The sequence below is a fragment of the Panulirus ornatus genome, chromosome 47 (assembly GCF_036320965.1).
Source record: "Panulirus ornatus isolate Po-2019 chromosome 47, ASM3632096v1, whole genome shotgun sequence".
NCBI lineage: Eukaryota > Metazoa > Arthropoda > Malacostraca > Decapoda > Palinuridae > Panulirus > Panulirus ornatus.
The window spans coordinates 17055891-17074173 of record NC_092270.1 but is presented as its reverse complement, the minus strand read 5'-3'; the positions used below and the strand labels follow the sequence as shown (position 1 = coordinate 17074173).

Here is an 18283-nt window from a genome sequence, read left to right as displayed (position 1 = left end):
ACGAGTGATTTCTTAATGTTCCTTAAATCTCACAAATTCTATCACTTTTAGCTAAATTTAGTGACATAGAAATTCAGCATATGTTATTGTTTCAACAGCTGTCCTACTAGAGAGAAAAAACTAATCCATTGCCCAAACTAAAGAGAACTTTACATTAATGGGGTCAGAAAAGGGACTATATACCATGTTGGAATCTGGTCTCACATACATTCATGTCGAAGAATATGGGTGTACACAGTCATGAATGTGATTAGTTATATATGGCTGTATGCAAGTATACTATGATGTATAAACAAAACCAGCAATGTACTTTCTTAGCCTCTTTTATTACATTATATACAATGTTTATCAATAGTAAGAAATACTTTGAAAATCCAAAAATCAGGGGGATCTTGCTGATAAAAAGCCAAGATCCTAAGACTGCACCTAATATCCCATGATCTTGGGAAAATACCAAAGACTGGTAACTGACAGGGGAAATCTTTCAAACTCACAGGTCCTCGACACATAAATCTCATAAATTCTGCCAATCTTAGCTCGACTTTGAGGCATACAGAAATTCAGATGATGTTATTGTTCCAACAAGCATCCTACCAGAAAGTGAAAAGCAGTCCATTACCCAAACTGATGAAAACTTTACATTAACAGTCTTGGGCATGTCCACGTCCATGAACACAAGTGTGTACAGTCATGAATGTATGCATGGACACTCTAAAGTATAAACCAAACCAAAAATGTAATTTCTCAGCTTTTTTTATTACATTATTTACAACGTTTACTAATAGTACGAAATGCTTTGAAAATCCCAAGATCAGCAGCATTTTGCTTATAAAATGCCAAGATCCCAAGACTTTACCTAAAATCCTAAGATCTTGGAAAAAAATGCCAAGGAGTGGAAATGCTGCTTTTAGGTGAAGTTTCTTAATGCCATAGGTGAGAATTTGTAGTTTTCCCAGGGATAACCATGCTTACCCTGTGTGTCACTCCACCTATTTTTGGTTACACTACAAATGGTAAGTCACTTCTTGCAAGGCTGTATCATCATCAGTTGACCAAAGAGTACACAGTCTTGTTAAAGAAATTTTTACCTCAAAGATATCCATTCCATCCCTCTTAATGAGTGAAGTGCAGTCTTGATGATGCAGGATCACCTACAGAAGGGGTCCTAGAGTTATGTAATATTTAACAAGCCTTAATCAACCCGGTCAATCATAATTTATAGTTGGATCAAGTCCCTTGTGTTAAAATGTTTTATTTTGACTGTACATATACATCCCTGCAATGCATAAACCAGAAAAAAACATTTGTGGAAGAGTCTTTATTTGCAGCCTTTTTCATCAGTATTTGTCTTATGTATCATTTATAGCCTTTACTCAGGTGATATAAAATTCTCTAAGTAACCTAAATACTATGTTTATTCTAATAAGCTTCAGTACAGATTGCAAGAGGGACCTAGTATAGAATGAAGGGAGTTTCATGAGATATATAAATTTAAGTAAGTAAATATTACCAATATATTATACATCATGTCAAAAAATTCTAACACCACTATGCCCAATTAGATGTCTCAGGAGATTACCCTTATGTGAAAACAGTTTCCCAAATTCATTGCATCCAAACTTTTACATGTCACTGTGTACAATCAAGTGCTCTGGAAGAAGTCATCTGCAAGAAGTTTGCTGCATTCTATAAATCTCTTTTATAAGTCAATGTGCTGAAGTTGATGTTTTTGAAGGCTAGTTTTCTGTGAAAACTCTTTCCCACACTTGTCACATCCAAACTTTTTCGCACCATTATGCACAGACAAATGTCGCTTAAGATGACATTTCTGTGAAAACATCTTACCACATTCATCACATCTAAACTCTTTAATACCAATGTGAATAGACAAGTGTCGCTGAAGATCACATTTTTGCATAAACAGTTTCCCACATTCATTACATCCAAACTTTCTCACTCCACTGTGTATAAGCAAATGTTGAGATAGCGCATACTTCCGTAAAAACAGTTTCCCACATTCTTGACATCCAAACTTTTTCACACCACTGTGTATATGCAAATGTCGTTGAAGATAATAATTCTGCACAAACAGTTTCCCACACTGATCACATTCAAATGTTTTCTCACTACTGTGCACAGGCAAATGTCGTTGAAGATCACAGTTCCACAAAAATTGTTTCCCACATTCTTCACATCTAAACTTTTTCTCACCATTGTGCACAAGGAGATGTTTCTGAAGATTTCTCTTACATGAAAATGGTTTCCCACATTCAGTACAATAACTTTCCTCTCCACCAGACATTGCAAATTTCTGATCTGTTCTGAGTCTTGAGATGTGATTTCACACAGCATCTGAAAAAAAGTGAGTTATCTTAAGACTGCAGTATCATCATGTGTCAAATTTCATACTCTGAACTGCTGAGGAATATGTCATATCAAATAGAGATGGCACTGGAATAATAGCTGTTTGAAAGTAGAATTCTGATTATATACACAAATTCAGCAAGAATAACAATATTAGTCAAGTTTGCTGAAAATGAATAGGGATGTAAGGTAGTTTGATCAAGTAAGTAATAAAAGATGGAGGTGTGATAATTTGAAGAGTTTCATAGAAACAGCTGAAGAGGATGTACTGAAATAGTTTGAATATATAGAGAAAATGAGAGGGGAAAGATTAACAAAGGGAATATATGTGTGTCAGAAGTGGAGGGGAAGAGGAAAACAAGGAGATCAAATTAAGATGGAGGGATGGAGTGAAAAAGATTTATAGTGACTGGTGGGGCTTGAACATGGTAGAGAGTGAAAGGCATGCACGGGAGCTTTAACTGTAACAATGTGGTGTACAGGGGGTAATGTGCAATCAAGTATAATAAAATAATTTTTTTGATTATGCTTAACCACCGTCTCCTGCGTCAGCATGGTAGCACAAGGAAACAGATGAAGAATGGCCCAACCCACCCACGTACATATGTATACATACATGCCAATACACAGATATATACATATATATACATACACAGACATCTATACTAATTCATCTAAATTATTTTATTTTACTTTGTCGCAGTCTCCCACGTTAGCAAGGTAGTGCAAGGAAACAGATGAAAGAATGGCCCAACCCACCCACATACACATGTATATACATACATGTCCACACACGCAAATATACATACCTATACATCTCAACGTATACAAATGTATACACACACAAACATATACATATATACACATGTACATAATTCATACTGTCTGCATTTATTCATTCCCATCACCACTCCGCCACACATGAAATAACAACCCCCTCCCCCCACATGTGCATGAGGTAGCACTAGGAAAAGACAACAAAGGCCACATTCGTTCACACTCAATCTGTAGCTGTTATGTATAATGCACCGAAACCACAGCTCCCTTTCCACATCCAGGCCCCACAGAACTTTTCATGGTTTACCCCAGATGCTTCACATGCCTTGGTTCAATCCATCAACAGCATGTCGACCCCGGTATACCACATCATTCCAATTCACTCTATTCCTTGCACGCCTTTCACCCTCCGGGATGTTCAGGCCCTGATCACTCAAAATCTTTTTCACTCCATCTTTCCACCTCCAATTTGGTCTCCCACTTCTCGTTCCCTCCACCTCTGACACATATATCCTCTTTGTCAATCTTTCCTCACTCATTCTCTCCATGTGACCAAACCATTTCAAAACACCCTATTCTGCTCTCTCAACCACACTCTTTTTATTACCACACATCTCTCTTACCCTATCATTACTTACTCGATCAAACCACCTTGCACCACATATTGTCCTCAAACATCTCATTTCCAGCACACCCATCCTCCTCCACACAACTCTATCTATAGCCCATGCCTCGCAACCATATAACATTGTTGGAACCACTATTCCTTCAAACATACCCATTTTTGCTTTCCAAGATAATGTTCTCGACTTCCACACATTCTTCAACGCTCTCAGAACTTTCGCCCCCTCCCCCACCCTATGATTCACTTACACTTCCATGGTTCTATCTGCTGCCAAATTCACTCCCAGATATCTAAAACACTTCACTTACTCCAGTTTTTCTCCATTCAAACTTACCTCCCAATTGACTTGTTCCTCAACCCTACTGTACCTAATAACCTTGCTCTTATTCACATTTACTGCCAGCTTTCTTCTTTCACACACTTTACCAAACTCAGTCACCAGCTTCGACAGTTTCTCACATGAATCAGCCACCAGCGCTGTATCATCAGCGAACAACAACTGACTCACTCCCCAAGCTCTCTCATCCACAACAGACTGCATACTTGCCCCTCTTTCCAAAACTCTTGCATTCACCTCCCTAACCCCATCCATAAACAAATTAAACAACCATGGAGACATCACACACCCCTGCCACAAACCAACAATCACTAAGAACTAATCACTTTCCTCTCTTCCTACACGTACACATGCCTTAGATCCTCAATAAAAACTTTTCACTGCTTCTAACAACTTGCCTCCCACACCATATATTCTCAATACCTTCCACAGAGCATCTCTATCAACTCTATCATATGCCTTCTCCAGATCCACAAATGCTACATACAAATCCATTTGCTTTTCTAAGTATTTCTCACATACATTCTTCAAAGCAAACACTTGATCCACACATCCTCTACCACTTCTGAAACCACACTGCTCTTCCCCAATCTGATGCTCTGTACATGCCTTCACCCTCTCAATCAATACCCTCCCATTTAATTTCCCAGGAATACTCAACAAACTTATACCTCTGTAATTTGAGCACTCACTTTTATCCCCTTTGCCTTTGTACAATGGTACTATGCAAGCATTCTGCCAATCCTCAGGCACCTCACCATGAATCATACATACATTAAATAACCTCACCAACCAGTCAGCGATACAGTCACCCCCTTTTTTAATAAATTCCACTGCAATACCATCCAAACCCGCTGCCTTGCCGGCTTTCATCTTCTGCAAAGCTTTTACTACCTCTTCTCTGTTTACCAAATCATTCTCCCTAACCCTCTCACTTTGCACACCACTTCGACCAAAACACCCTATATCTGCCACTCTATCATCAAACACATTACTATCATTATCATCATATTTATCTATAATTATTATCATCATCATCGTACTTAATTGCCGTTCCCGCGTCAGTGAGGTAGCGCAAGGAAACAGATGAGGAATGGCCCAACCCACCCACATACACATGTATACACATAAATGCCTATACATGTATACGTAATATACACCTGTACATATTCATACTTGCTGCCTTGATCCATTCTCATCACCACCCCACCACACATGATATAGCACCCCCATCCCACCACTACCACCACCTACAGTAAGGTAGCGCTAGGAAAAGACAAAAAAAGGCCACATTCATTCACACTCAGTCTCTAGCTGTCATGTGTAATGCATCGAAACCACTGCTCCCTTTCCACATCCAGGCCCCACAGACCTTTCCAGGTCTACCCCAGACACTTCACGTGCCCAGGTTCAATCCACTGAAAGCACATCGACCCAGGTATACCACATTGTTCCAATTCACTCTATTCCTTGCATGCCTTTCACCCTTCTGTATGTTCAGGCCCAGATCGCTCAATTTCATTCCATCCTTCCATCTCCAATTTGGTCTCCCGCTCGTCCTTCTTCCCTCCACCTTTGACACATATATCCTCTTTGTCAATCTTTCCTTACTCATTCTCACCATGTGTCCAAGCCATTTCAACACACCCTCTTCTGCTCTCTCAATCACGTTCTTTTAATTACCATACAACTCTCTTACCCTCTCATTACTTAACTGATCAAACCACCTCACACCATAAATTGTCCTCAAACATTTCATTTCCTACACATCCATCCCCCTCTACACAACCTTATCTATAGCCCATGCCTCTGACACTACTTCACTGATGCAGGAAACAGCGATTAAGTAAAAAAAAAATTTTCATACACATTTGCCATTTCCCATGTTAGCAAGGTGGCATCAAGAAGAAAATATCAATAAAATAAAAGTTAAAACTGGAGGGGAGAACTTCCAGCCCCCTACTCCCATCTCTTTAGTTGCCTTCTAAAACACACAGGGGATACATGGAAAGTATTCTTCCTCCCCAATCCCCAGGATAATATACATATATTCTATTTCATTTATCGTACTTGATCGCTGTTTCCTGTGTCAGCGAGGTAGCACCAGGAAACAGACGAAGAATGGCCCATCCACTGATATACACATTTATCACACTTTTATCAATATACTTAACAGCCGTCTCCCACATTAGCGAGATAGCGCAAGGAAATAGACAAGGAACGGCCCAACCCACCCACATATATATGTATATACAATAACACCCTGGGGATAGGGGAGAAAGAATACTTCCCACGCATTCCTCACGTGTCGTAGAAAGCGACTAAGGGGGACAGGAGCGGAAGGCTAGAAACCCTCCCCTCCTTGTATTTCAACTTTCTAAAAGGGGGAAACAGAAGGAGTCACACGGGGAGTGCTCATCCTCCTCAAAGGCTCAGATTGGGGTGCCTAAATGTGTGTGGCTGTAACCAAGAGGAGAAAAAAGGAGAGATAAGTAGTATGTTTGAGGAAAGGAACCTGGATGTTTTGGCTCTGAGAGAAACGAAGCTCAAGGATAAAGGGGAAGAGTGGTTTGGGAATGTCTTGGGAGTAAAGTCAGGGGTTGGTAAGAGGACAAGAGCAAGGGAAGGAGTAGCATTACTCCTGAAACAGGAGTGGTGGGAGTATATGATACAGTGTAAGAAAGTAAACTCTAGATTGATATGGGTAAAACTGAAAGCAGATGGAGAGAGATGGGTGATTATTGGTGCATATGCACCTGGGCATGAGAAGAAAGATCATGAGAGGCAAGTGTTTTGGGAGCAGCTGAGTGAGTGCGTTAGTAGTTTTGATGCACGAGACTGGGTTATAGTGATGGGTGATTTGAATGCAAAGGTGAGTAATGTGGCAGTTGAGGGAATAATTGGTGTACATGGGGTGTTCAGTGTTGTAAATGGAAATGGTGAAGAGCTTGTGGACTTGTGCAGTGAAAAAGGACTGGAGGCTGGGAATACCTGGTTTAAAAAGAGAGATATACATAAGTATACGTGTGTAAGTAGGAGAGATGGCCAGAGAGCGTTAATGGATTAAGTGTTAATTGATAGGTGCGCAACGAGAGACTTTTGGATGTTAACCTGAGCTGAGAGGTGCAACTGGAGGGATGTCTGATCATTATCTTCTGGAGGCGAGGGTGAAGATTTGCAAAAGTTTTCCGAAAAGAAAAGAGAATGTTGGGGTGAAGAGAATGGTGAGAGTAAGTGACCTTGGAAAGGAGACTTGTGTGAGGAAGTACCAAGAGAGACTGAGTACAGAATGGAAAAAGGTGAGAACAAAGGACGTAAGGGGAGTGGGGGAGGAATGGGATGTATTTAGGGAAGCAGTGATGGCTTGCGCAAAAGATGCTTGTGGCATGAGAAGTGTGGAAGGTGGGCAGATTAGAAAGGGTAGTGAGTGGTGGGATAAAGAAGTGAGATTATTAGTGAAAGAGAAGAGAGAGGCATTTGGACGACTTTTGCAGGGAAATAATGCAAATGACTGGGAGATGTATAAGAGAAAGAGGCAGGAGGTCAAGAGAAAGGTGCAAGAGGTGAAAAAGAGGGCAAATGATAGTTGGGGTGATAGAATATCATTAAATTTTAGGGAGAATAAAAAGATGTTCTAGAAGAAGGTAAATAAAGTGCGTAAGACAAGGGAACAAATGGGAACATCAGTGAAGGGGGCAAATGAGGAGGTGATAACAAGTAGGGGTGATGTGAGAAGAAGATGGAGTGAGGATTTTGAAGGTTAGTTGAATGTGTTTGATGATAGAGTGGCACATATAGGGTGCTTTGGTCGAGGTGGTGTGCAAAGTGAGAGGGTCAGGGAGAATGGTGTGGTAAACAGAAAAGAGGTAGTAAAAGCTTTGCAGAAGATGAAAGCCGGCAAGGCAGCAGGTTTGGATGGTATTGCAGTGGAATTTATCAAAAAGGGGGTGACTGTGTTGTTGACTGGTTGTTAAGGTTATTTAATGTATGTGTGAGTCATGGTGAGATGCCTGAGGATTGGCGGAATGCTTGCATAGTACCACTGTACAAAGGCAAAGGGGATAAGGGTGAGTGCTCAAATACAGAGGTATAAGTTTGTTGAGTATTCCTGGTAAATTATATGGGAGGGTATTGATTGTGAGGGTGAAGGCATGTACAGAGCATCAGATTGAGGAAGAGCAATGTGGTTTCAGAAGTGGTAGAGGATGTGTGGATCAGGTGTTTCCTTTGAAGAATGTAATTGAGAAATACTTAGAAAAGCAAATGGATTTGTATGTAGCATTTATGGATCAGGAGAAGGCATATGATAGAGTTGATAGAGATGCTCTGTGGAAGGTATTAAGAATATATGGTGTGGGAGGCAAGTTGTTAGAAGCAGTGAAAAATTTTTATCGAGGCTGTAAGGAATGTCTATGAGTAGGAAGAGAGGAAAGTGATTGATTCTCAGTGAATGTTCGTTTGTGGCAGGGGTGTGTGATGTCTCCATGGTTGTTTAATTCATTTATGGATGGGGTTGTTAGGGAGGTGAATGCAAGAGTTTTGGAAGAGGGGCAAGTATGCAGTCTGTTGTGGATGAGAGCTTGGAAAGTGAGTTAGTTGTTGTTCGCTGATGATACAGCGCTGGTGGCTGATTCGGGTTAGAAACTACAGAAGCTGGTGACAGTTTGGTAAAGTGTGTGAAAGAAGAAAGCTGAGAGTAAAGGTGAATAAGAGCAAGGTTATTAGGTACAGTAGGGTTGAGGGACACGTCAATTGGGAGGTAAGTTTGAATGGAGAAAAACTGGAGGAAGTGAAGAGTTTTAAATATCTGGGAGTGGATTTGGCAGCGGATGGAACCATGGAAGTGAAAGTGAATCATAGGGTGGGGGAGGGGGTGAAAGTTTGGGAGTGTTGAAAAATGTATGGAAGGCAAGAGCGTTATCTTGGAAAGCAAAAATGGGTATGTTTGAAGGAATAGTGGTTCCAACAATGTTATATGGTTGCGAGGCATGGGCTATAGATAGAGTTGTATAGAAGAGGGTGATTGTGCTGGAAATGAGATGTTTGAGGACAATATGTGGTGTGAGATGGTTTGATCGAGTAAGTAACGAAAGGGTAAGAGAGATGTGAGGTAATAAAAAGAGTGTGGTTGAGAAAGCAGAAGAGGGTGTTTTGAAATGGTTTGGTCACATGGAGAGAATGAGCGAGGAAAGATTGACAAAGAGGATACATGTGTCAGAGGTGGAGGGAACGAGGAGAAGTGGGAGACCAAACTGGAGGTGGAAAGATGGAGTGAAAAAGATTTTGAGTGATCGGGCCTGAATATGCAGGAGGGTGAAAGGCATGCAAGGAATAGAGTGAACTGGAACGATGTGGTATACTAGGGTCATCGTGCTGTCAATGGATTGAACCAGGGCATGTGAAGCATCTGGGGTATTTGGAAAATTTTTCCAGGGAAATAGTGCAAATAAATGGGAGATGTGTAAAAGAAAGAGGCAGAAGGTGAAGAGAAAGGTGCAATAGGTGAAAAAGAGGGCAAATGAGAGTTGGGGTAAGAGAGTATCACTAAATTTCAGGGAGAATGAAAAGATGTTTTGTAAGGAGGTAAATAAGGTGTGTAAGACAAGAGAACAAATGGGAACATCAGTGAAGGGGGCTAATGGGGAAGTAATAACAAGTAGTGGTGATGTCAGCAGATGGGGGGATCATTTTGAAGTTTGTTGAATGTATTAGAGGATACAGTGGCAGATATAGGGTGTTTTGGTCGAGGTGGTGTGCCAAGTGAGAGGGTTAGGGAGAAAGGATTGGTAAACAGAGAAGAGGTAGTGAAAGCCTTGCAGAAGATGAAAGCTGGTAAGGCGGCGGGTTTGGATGGTATTGCAGTGGAATTTATTAAAATGGGGGTGACTGTGTTGATGACTGGTTAGTGAGGATATTCAGAAAACCTCACACCACATATTGTCCTCAAACATATATCAGGTTTATTTTCATTCATTATACTTTGTCGCTGTCTCCCGCGTTAGTGAGGTAGCGCAAGGAAAGACAAAAGAATGGCCCAACCCACCCACATACACATGTATATATATAAATGCCCACACACGCACATATATATACATATACATTTCAACGTATACATACACATAGATACACAGACATATACATATATACACACGTATGTATATATTCATACTTGCTGCCTTCATCCATTCCCATTGCCACACATGAAATGGCACCCCCCTCCCCTGCGTGTGTGCAAGGTGGCACAAAGAAAAGACAACAAAGGCCACATTCGTTCACACTCAGTCTCTACCCGTCATGTGTAATGCACCAAAACCACAGCTCTCTTTCCACATCCAAGCCCCACAAACTTTCCATGGTTTATGCCAGATGCTTCACAAGCCCTGGTTCAATCCACTGACAGCATGTCAACCTCAGTATACCACATCATTCCAATTCACTCTATTCTTTGCATGCCTTTCACCCTCCTGTATGTTTAGGCCCAGATCGCTCAAAATCCTTTTCACCCCATCCTTCCACCTCTAATTTGGTCTCCCACTTCTCGTTCCTTCCACCTCTGACACATATATCCTCTTTGTCAATCTTTCTTCACTCATTCTCTCCATGTGACCAAATCATTTCAATACACCCTCTTCTGTTCTCTCAACCACACTTTTTTATTATCACATAACTCTCTTACCCTCTCATTACTTAACTGATCAAACCACCTCACACCATAAATTGTCCTCAAACATTTCATTTCCTACACATCCATCCCCCTCTACACAACCTTATCTATAGCCCATGCCTCTGACACTACTTCACTGATGCAGGAAACAGCGATTAAGTAAAAAAAAAATTTTCATACACATTTGCCATTTCCCATGTTAGCAAGGTGGCATCAAGAAGAAAATATCAATAAAATAAAAGTTAAAACTGGAGGGGAGAACTTCCAGCCCCCTACTCCCATCTCTTTAGTTGCCTTCTAAAACACACAGGGGATACATGGAAAGTATTCTTCCTCCCCAATCCCCAGGATAATATACATATATTCTATTTCATTTATCGTACTTGATCGCTGTTTCCTGTGTCAGCGAGGTAGCACCAGGAAACAGACGAAGAATGGCCCATCCACTGATATACACATTTATCACACTTTTATCAATATACTTAACAGCCGTCTCCCACATTAGCGAGATAGCGCAAGGAAATAGACAAGGAACGGCCCAACCCACCCACATATATATGTATATACAATAACACCCTGGGGATAGGGGAGAAAGAATACTTCCCACGCATTCCTCACGTGTCGTAGAAAGCGACTAAGGGGGACAGGAGCGGAAGGCTAGAAACCCTCCCCTCCTTGTATTTCAACTTTCTAAAAGGGGGAAACAGAAGGAGTCACACGGGGAGTGCTCATCCTCCTCAAAGGCTCAGATTGGGGTGCCTAAATGTGTGTGGCTGTAACCAAGAGGAGAAAAAAGGAGAGATAGGTAGTATGTTTGAGGAAAGGAACCTGGATGTTTTGGCTCTGAGAGAAACGAAGCTCAAGGATAAAGGGGAAGAGTGGTTTGGGAATGTCTTGGGAGTAAAGTCAGGGGTTGGTAAGAGGACAAGAGCAAGGGAAGGAGTAGCATTACTCCTGAAACAGGAGTGGTGGGAGTATATGATACAGTGTAAGAAAGTAAACTCTAGATTGATATGGGTAAAACTGAAAGCAGATGGAGAGAGATGGGTGATTATTGGTGCATATGCACCTGGGCATGAGAAGAAAGATCATGAGAGGCAAGTGTTTTGGGAGCAGCTGAGTGAGTGCGTTAGTAGTTTTGATGCACGAGACTGGGTTATAGTGATGGGTGATTTGAATGCAAAGGTGAGTAATGTGGCAGTTGAGGGAATAATTGGTGTACATGGGGTGTTCAGTGTTGTAAATGGAAATGGTGAAGAGCTTGTGGACTTGTGCAGTGAAAAAGGACTGGAGGCTGGGAATACCTGGTTTAAAAAGAGAGATATACATAAGTATACGTGTGTAAGTAGGAGAGATGGCCAGAGAGCGTTAATGGATTAAGTGTTAATTGATAGGTGCGCAACGAGAGACTTTTGGATGTTAACCTGTGCTGAGAGGTGCAACTGGAGGGATGTCTGATCATTATCTTCTGGAGGCGAGGGTGAAGATTTGCAAAAGTTTTCCGAAAAGAAAAGAGAATGTTGGGGTGAAGAGAATGGTGAGAGTAAGTGACCTTGGAAAGGAGACTTGTGTGAGGAAGTACCAAGAGAGACTGAGTACAGAATGGAAAAAGGTGAGAACAAAGGACGTAAGGGGAGTGGGGGAGGAATGGGATGTATTTAGGGAAGCAGTGATGGCTTGCGCAAAAGATGCTTGTGGCATGAGAAGTGTGGAAGGTGGGCAGATTAGAAAGGGTAGTGAGTGGTGGGATAAAGAAGTGAGATTATTAGTGAAAGAGAAGAGAGAGGCATTTGGACGACTTTTGCAGGGAAATAATGCAAATGACTGGGAGATGTATAAGAGAAAGAGGCAGGAGGTCAAGAGAAAGGTGCAAGAGGTGAAAAAGAGGGCAAATGATAGTTGGGGTGATAGAATATCATTAAATTTTAGGGAGAATAAAAAGATGTTCTAGAAGAAGGTAAATAAAGTGCGTAAGACAAGGGAACAAATGGGAACATCAGTCAAGGGGGCAAATGAGGAGGTGATAACAAGTAGTGGTGACGTGAGAAGAAGATGGAGTGAGGATTTTGAAGGTTAGTTGAATGTGTTTGATGATAGAGTGGCACATATAGGGTGCTTTGGTCGAGGTGGTGTGCAAAGTGAGAGGGTCAGGGAGAATGGTGTGGTAAACAGAAAAGAGGTAGTAAAAGCTTTGCAGAAGATGAAAGCCGGCAAGGCAGCAGGTTTGGATGGTATTGCAGTGGAATTTATCAAAAAGGGGGTGACTGTGTTGTTGACTGGTTGTTAAGGTTATTTAATGTATGTATGAGTCATGGTGAGATGCCTGAGGATTGGCGGAATGCTTGCATAGTACCACTGTACAAAGGCAAAGGGGATAAGGGTGAGTGCTCAAATACAGAGGTATAAGTTTGTTGAGTATTCCTGGTAAATTATATGGGAGGGTATTGATTGTGAGGGTGAAGGCATGTACAGAGCATCAGATTGAGGAAGAGCAATGTGGTTTCAGAAGTGGTAGAGGATGTGTGGATCAGGTGTTTCCTTTGAAGAATGTAATTGAGAAATACTTAGAAAAGCAAATGGATTTGTATGTAGCATTTATGGATCAGGAGAAGGCATATGATAGAGTTGATAGAGATGCTCTGTGGAAGGTATTAAGAATATATGGTGTGGGAGGCAAGTTGTTAGAAGCAGTGAAAAATTTTTATCGAGGCTGTAAGGAATGTCTATGAGTAGGAAGAGAGGAAAGTGATTGATTCTCAGTGAATGTTCGTTTGTGGCAGGGGTGTGTGATGTCTCCATGGTTGTTTAATTCATTTATGGATGGGGTTGTTAGGGAGGTGAATGCAAGAGTTTTGGGAAGAGGGGCAAGTATGCAGTCTGTTGTGGATGAGAGCTTGGAAAGTGAGTTAGTTGTTGTTCGCTGATGATACAGCGCTGGTGGCTGATTCGGGTTAGAAACTACAGAAGCTGGTGACAGTTTGGTAAAGTGTGTGAAAGAAGAAAGCTGAGAGTAAAGGTGAATAAGAGCAAGGTTATTAGGTACAGTAGGGTTGAGGGACACGTCAATTGGGAGGTAAGTTTGAATGGAGAAAAACTGGAGGAAGTGAAGAGTTTTAAATATCTGGGAGTGGATTTGGCAGCGGATGGAACCATGGAAGTGAAAGTGAATCATAGGGTGGGGGAGGGGGTGAAAGTTTGGGAGTGTTGAAAAATGTATGGAAGGCAAGAGCGTTATCTTGGAAAGCAAAAATGGGTATGTTTGAAGGAATAGTGGTTCCAACAATGTTATATGGTTGCGAGGCATGGGCTATAGATAGAGTTGTATAGAAGAGGGTGATTGTGCTGGAAATGAGATGTTTGAGGACAATATGTGGTGTGAGATGGTTTGATCGAGTAAGTAACGAAAGGGTAAGAGAGATGTGAGGTAATAAAAAGAGTGTGGTTGAGAAAGCAGAAGAGGGTGTTTTGAAATGGTTTGGTCACATGGAGAGAATGAGCGAGGAAAGATTGACAAAGAGGATACATGTGTCAGAGGTGGAGGGAACGAGGAGAAGTGGGAGACCAAACTGGAGGTGGAAAGATGGAGTGAAAAAGATTTTGAGTGATCGGGGCCTGAATATGCAGGAGGGTGAAAGGCATGCAAGGAATAGAGTGAACTGGAACGATGTGGTATACTAGGGTCATCGTGCTGTCAATGGATTGAACCAGGGCATGTGAAGCATCTGGGGTATTTGGAAAATTTTTCCAGGGAAATAGTGCAAATAAATGGGAGATGTGTAAAAGAAAGAGGCAGAAGGTGAAGAGAAAGGTGCAATAGGTGAAAAAGAGGGCAAATGAGAGTTGGGGTAAGAGAGTATCACTAAATTTCAGGGAGAATGAAAAGATGTTTTGTAAGGAGGTAAATAAGGTGTGTAAGACAAGAGAACAAATGGGAACATCAGTGAAGGGGGCTAATGGGGAAGTAATAACAAGTAGTGGTGATGTCAGCAGATGGGGGGATCATTTTGAAGTTTGTTGAATGTATTAGAGGATACAGTGGCAGATATAGGGTGTTTTGGTCGAGGTGGTGTGCCAAGTGAGAGGGTTAGGGAGAAAGGATTGGTAAACAGAGAAGAGGTAGTGAAAGCCTTGCAGAAGATGAAAGCTGGTAAGGCGGCGGGTTTGGATGGTATTGCAGTGGAATTTATTAAAATGGGGGTGACTGTGTTGATGACTGGTTAGTGAGGATATTCAGAAAACCTCACACCACATATTGTCCTCAAACATATATCAGGTTTATTTTCATTCATTATACTTTGTCGCTGTCTCCCGCGTTAGTGAGGTAGCGCAAGGAAAGACAAAAGAATGGCCCAACCCACCCACATACACATGTATATATATAAATGCCCACACACGCACATATATATACATATACATTTCAACGTATACATACACATAGATACACAGACATATACATATATACACACGTATGTATATATTCATACTTGCTGCCTTCATCCATTCCCATTGCCACACATGAAATGGCACCCCCCTCCCCCTGCGTGTGTGCAAGGTGGCACAAAGAAAAGACAACAAAGGCCACATTCGTTCACACTCAGTCTCTACCCGTCATGTGTAATGCACCAAAACCACAGCTCTCTTTCCACATCCAAGCCCCACAAAACTTTCCATGGTTTATGCCAGATGCTTCACAAGCCCTGGTTCAATCCACTGACAGCATGTCAACCTCAGTATACCACATCATTCCAATTCACTCTATTCTTTGCATGCCTTTCACCCTCCTGTATGTTTAGGCCCAGATCGCTCAAAATCCTTTTCACCCCATCCTTCCACCTCTAATTTGGTCTCCCACTTCTCGTTCCTTCCACCTCTGACACATATATCCTCTTTGTCAATCTTTCTTCACTCATTCTCTCCATGTGACCAAATCATTTCAATACACCCTCTTCTGTTCTCTCAACCACACTTTTTTATTATCACATATCTCTCTTACCCTTTCAATACTTACACGATCAAACCACCTCACATCACATATTGTCCTCAAACATCTCATTTCCAACACATCCACCCAATCTATAGCCCATGCCTCATAACCATATAACATTGTTAGAACCACTATTCCTTCAAACATACCCATTTTTGCTCTCCAAGATAACGTTCTCGAATTCCACACATTCTTCAACGCTCCCAGAACCTTCGCACACTCCCCCACCCCATGACTCAGTTCTGCTCCCATGTTTCCATCCCCTGCTATATCCACTTCCAGATATCTAAAACACTTCATTTCCTCCCATTTTTGTCCATTCAAAATTACCTCCCAATTAACATGTCCCTCAACCCTACTGAACCTAATAACCTTGCTCTTATTCGCATTTACTCTCAGCTTTCTCCTTTCACACACTTTACCAAACTCAGTCACCAACTTCTGCAGTTTCTCTAACGAATCAGCCACCAGCGCTGTATCACCAGTAATGATATATATTCTATCTATCATTATTATACTTTGTCGCTGTCTCCCGCGTTAGCAAGGTAGCTCAAGGAAACAGACGAAAGAATGGCCCAGCCCACTCACATATACATACATATATATATGTATATATATATATATATATATATATATATATATATATATATATATATATATATATATATATATATATATGGGGATAGGGGAGAAAGAATACTTCCCACGTATTCCCTGCGTGTCGTAGAAGGCGACTAAAAGGGGAGAGAGCGGGTGGCTGGAAATCCTCCCCTCTCGTTTTTTTTTTTAATTTTCCAAAAGAAGGAACAGAGAAGGGGGTCAGGTGAGGATATTCCCTCTAAGGCCCAGTCCTCTGTTCTTAACGCTACCTCGCTAATGCGGGAAATGGCGAATAGTATGAAAGAAAAGAAAATATATATATACACACATAAACGCGCACACATGCACATATATACATAAAAGCCCACACACGTGCATATACATACCTATACGTTTCAACATATACATATATATACATGTACATATTCATACATGCTGCCTTCATCCATTCCCACCGCCACCCATAAACGGCACCCCCCCCTCCCCGTGCATGTGTGCGAGGTAGTGCTAGGAAAAGACAACAAAGGCCACAATCGTTCACACTCAGTCTCTAGCTGTCATGTGTAATGCACCAAAACCACAGCTCCCTTTCCACATCCAGGCTCCAGAAACTTTCCATGGATTACCCCAGACGCTTCAAATGCCCTGGTTCAATTCATTGACAGCAAGTTGACTCCGGTATACCACATCGTTCCAATTCACTCTATTCCTTGTACACCTTTCACCCTCCAGTATGTTCAGGCCCAGATCACTCAAAATCCTTTTCATTCCATCCTTCCACCTCTAGTTTGGTCTCCCACTTCTCGTTCCCTCCCCCTTTGACACATATATCCTCTTTGTCAATCTTTCCTCACTCATTCTCTCCAAGTGACCAAATCATTTCAATACACCCTCTTCTACTCTCTCAACCACACTCTTTTTATTACCACACATCTCTCATACCCTTTCATTACTTACTCGATCAAACCACCTCACACCACATATTGTCCTCAAACATCTCATTTCCAGCACATCCACCCTCCTCTGCACAACCCTATCTATAGCCCATGCCTCACAACCATATAACATTGTTGGAATCACTATTCCTTTAACCATACCCATCTTTTGCTCTCCAGGATGATGTTCTCGCCTTTCATGGTTCCTCCGCTGCCAAATCCACTCCCAGATATCTAAAGCACTTCACTTTCTCCAGTTTTTCTACATTCAAACTTACCTCCCAGTTTACTTGTCCCTCCTCCACCCTACTGTACCTAATAACCTTGCTCTTATTCACATTTACTCTCATCTTTCTTCTTTCACACACTTTACTTAACTCACTAAACTCAGCCATCAACTTCTGCAGTTTCTCACCCGAATCAGCCACCAGCACTGTATCAGCAAACAACTGACTCACATCCCTAGCCCTCTCATCCACAACAGACTGCATACTTGCCCCTCTCTCAAAAACTCTTACATTCACCTCCATAACAACCCCATCCATAAACAAATTAAACAACCATGGAGACATCACGCACCCCTACCGCAATTCATCTCACTGGGAACCAATCACTTTCCTCTCTTCCTACTCATACACATGCCTTACATCCTGAATGAAAACTTTTCACTGCTTCTAGCAACTTACCTCCCACATCATATGCTCTTAATACCTTCCAAAGAGCATCTCTATCAACTCTATCATATGCCTTCTCCAGATCCATAAATGCTACATACAAAGTCATCTGTTTTTCTAAGTATTTCTCACATACATTCTTCAAAGCAAACACCTGATCCACACATCCTCTACCAGTTCTGAAACCATAATGCTCTTCCCCAATCTGATGCTCTGTACATACCTTTACCCATTCAATCAATACCCTCCCACATACCTCTGTAATTTGAACACTCACCTTTATCCCCTTTGCCTTTGTACAATGGAACTGTGCACACATTCCA

General features: G+C 41.6%; 1 long non-coding RNA gene across 1 annotated transcript in view; it reads right to left on the bottom strand.

Annotated features, from left to right (window-relative positions):
• Positions 1–307: 307 nt before the first annotated feature.
• Positions 308–18283, bottom strand: part of LOC139763617 (uncharacterized) — a 31375-nt gene continuing 13399 nt past the window's right edge. The window contains exon 3 of the long non-coding RNA XR_011716196.1: positions 308–2352. This is a non-coding gene — a long non-coding RNA (uncharacterized lncRNA). The remainder of the gene's footprint in view (positions 2353–18283) is intronic.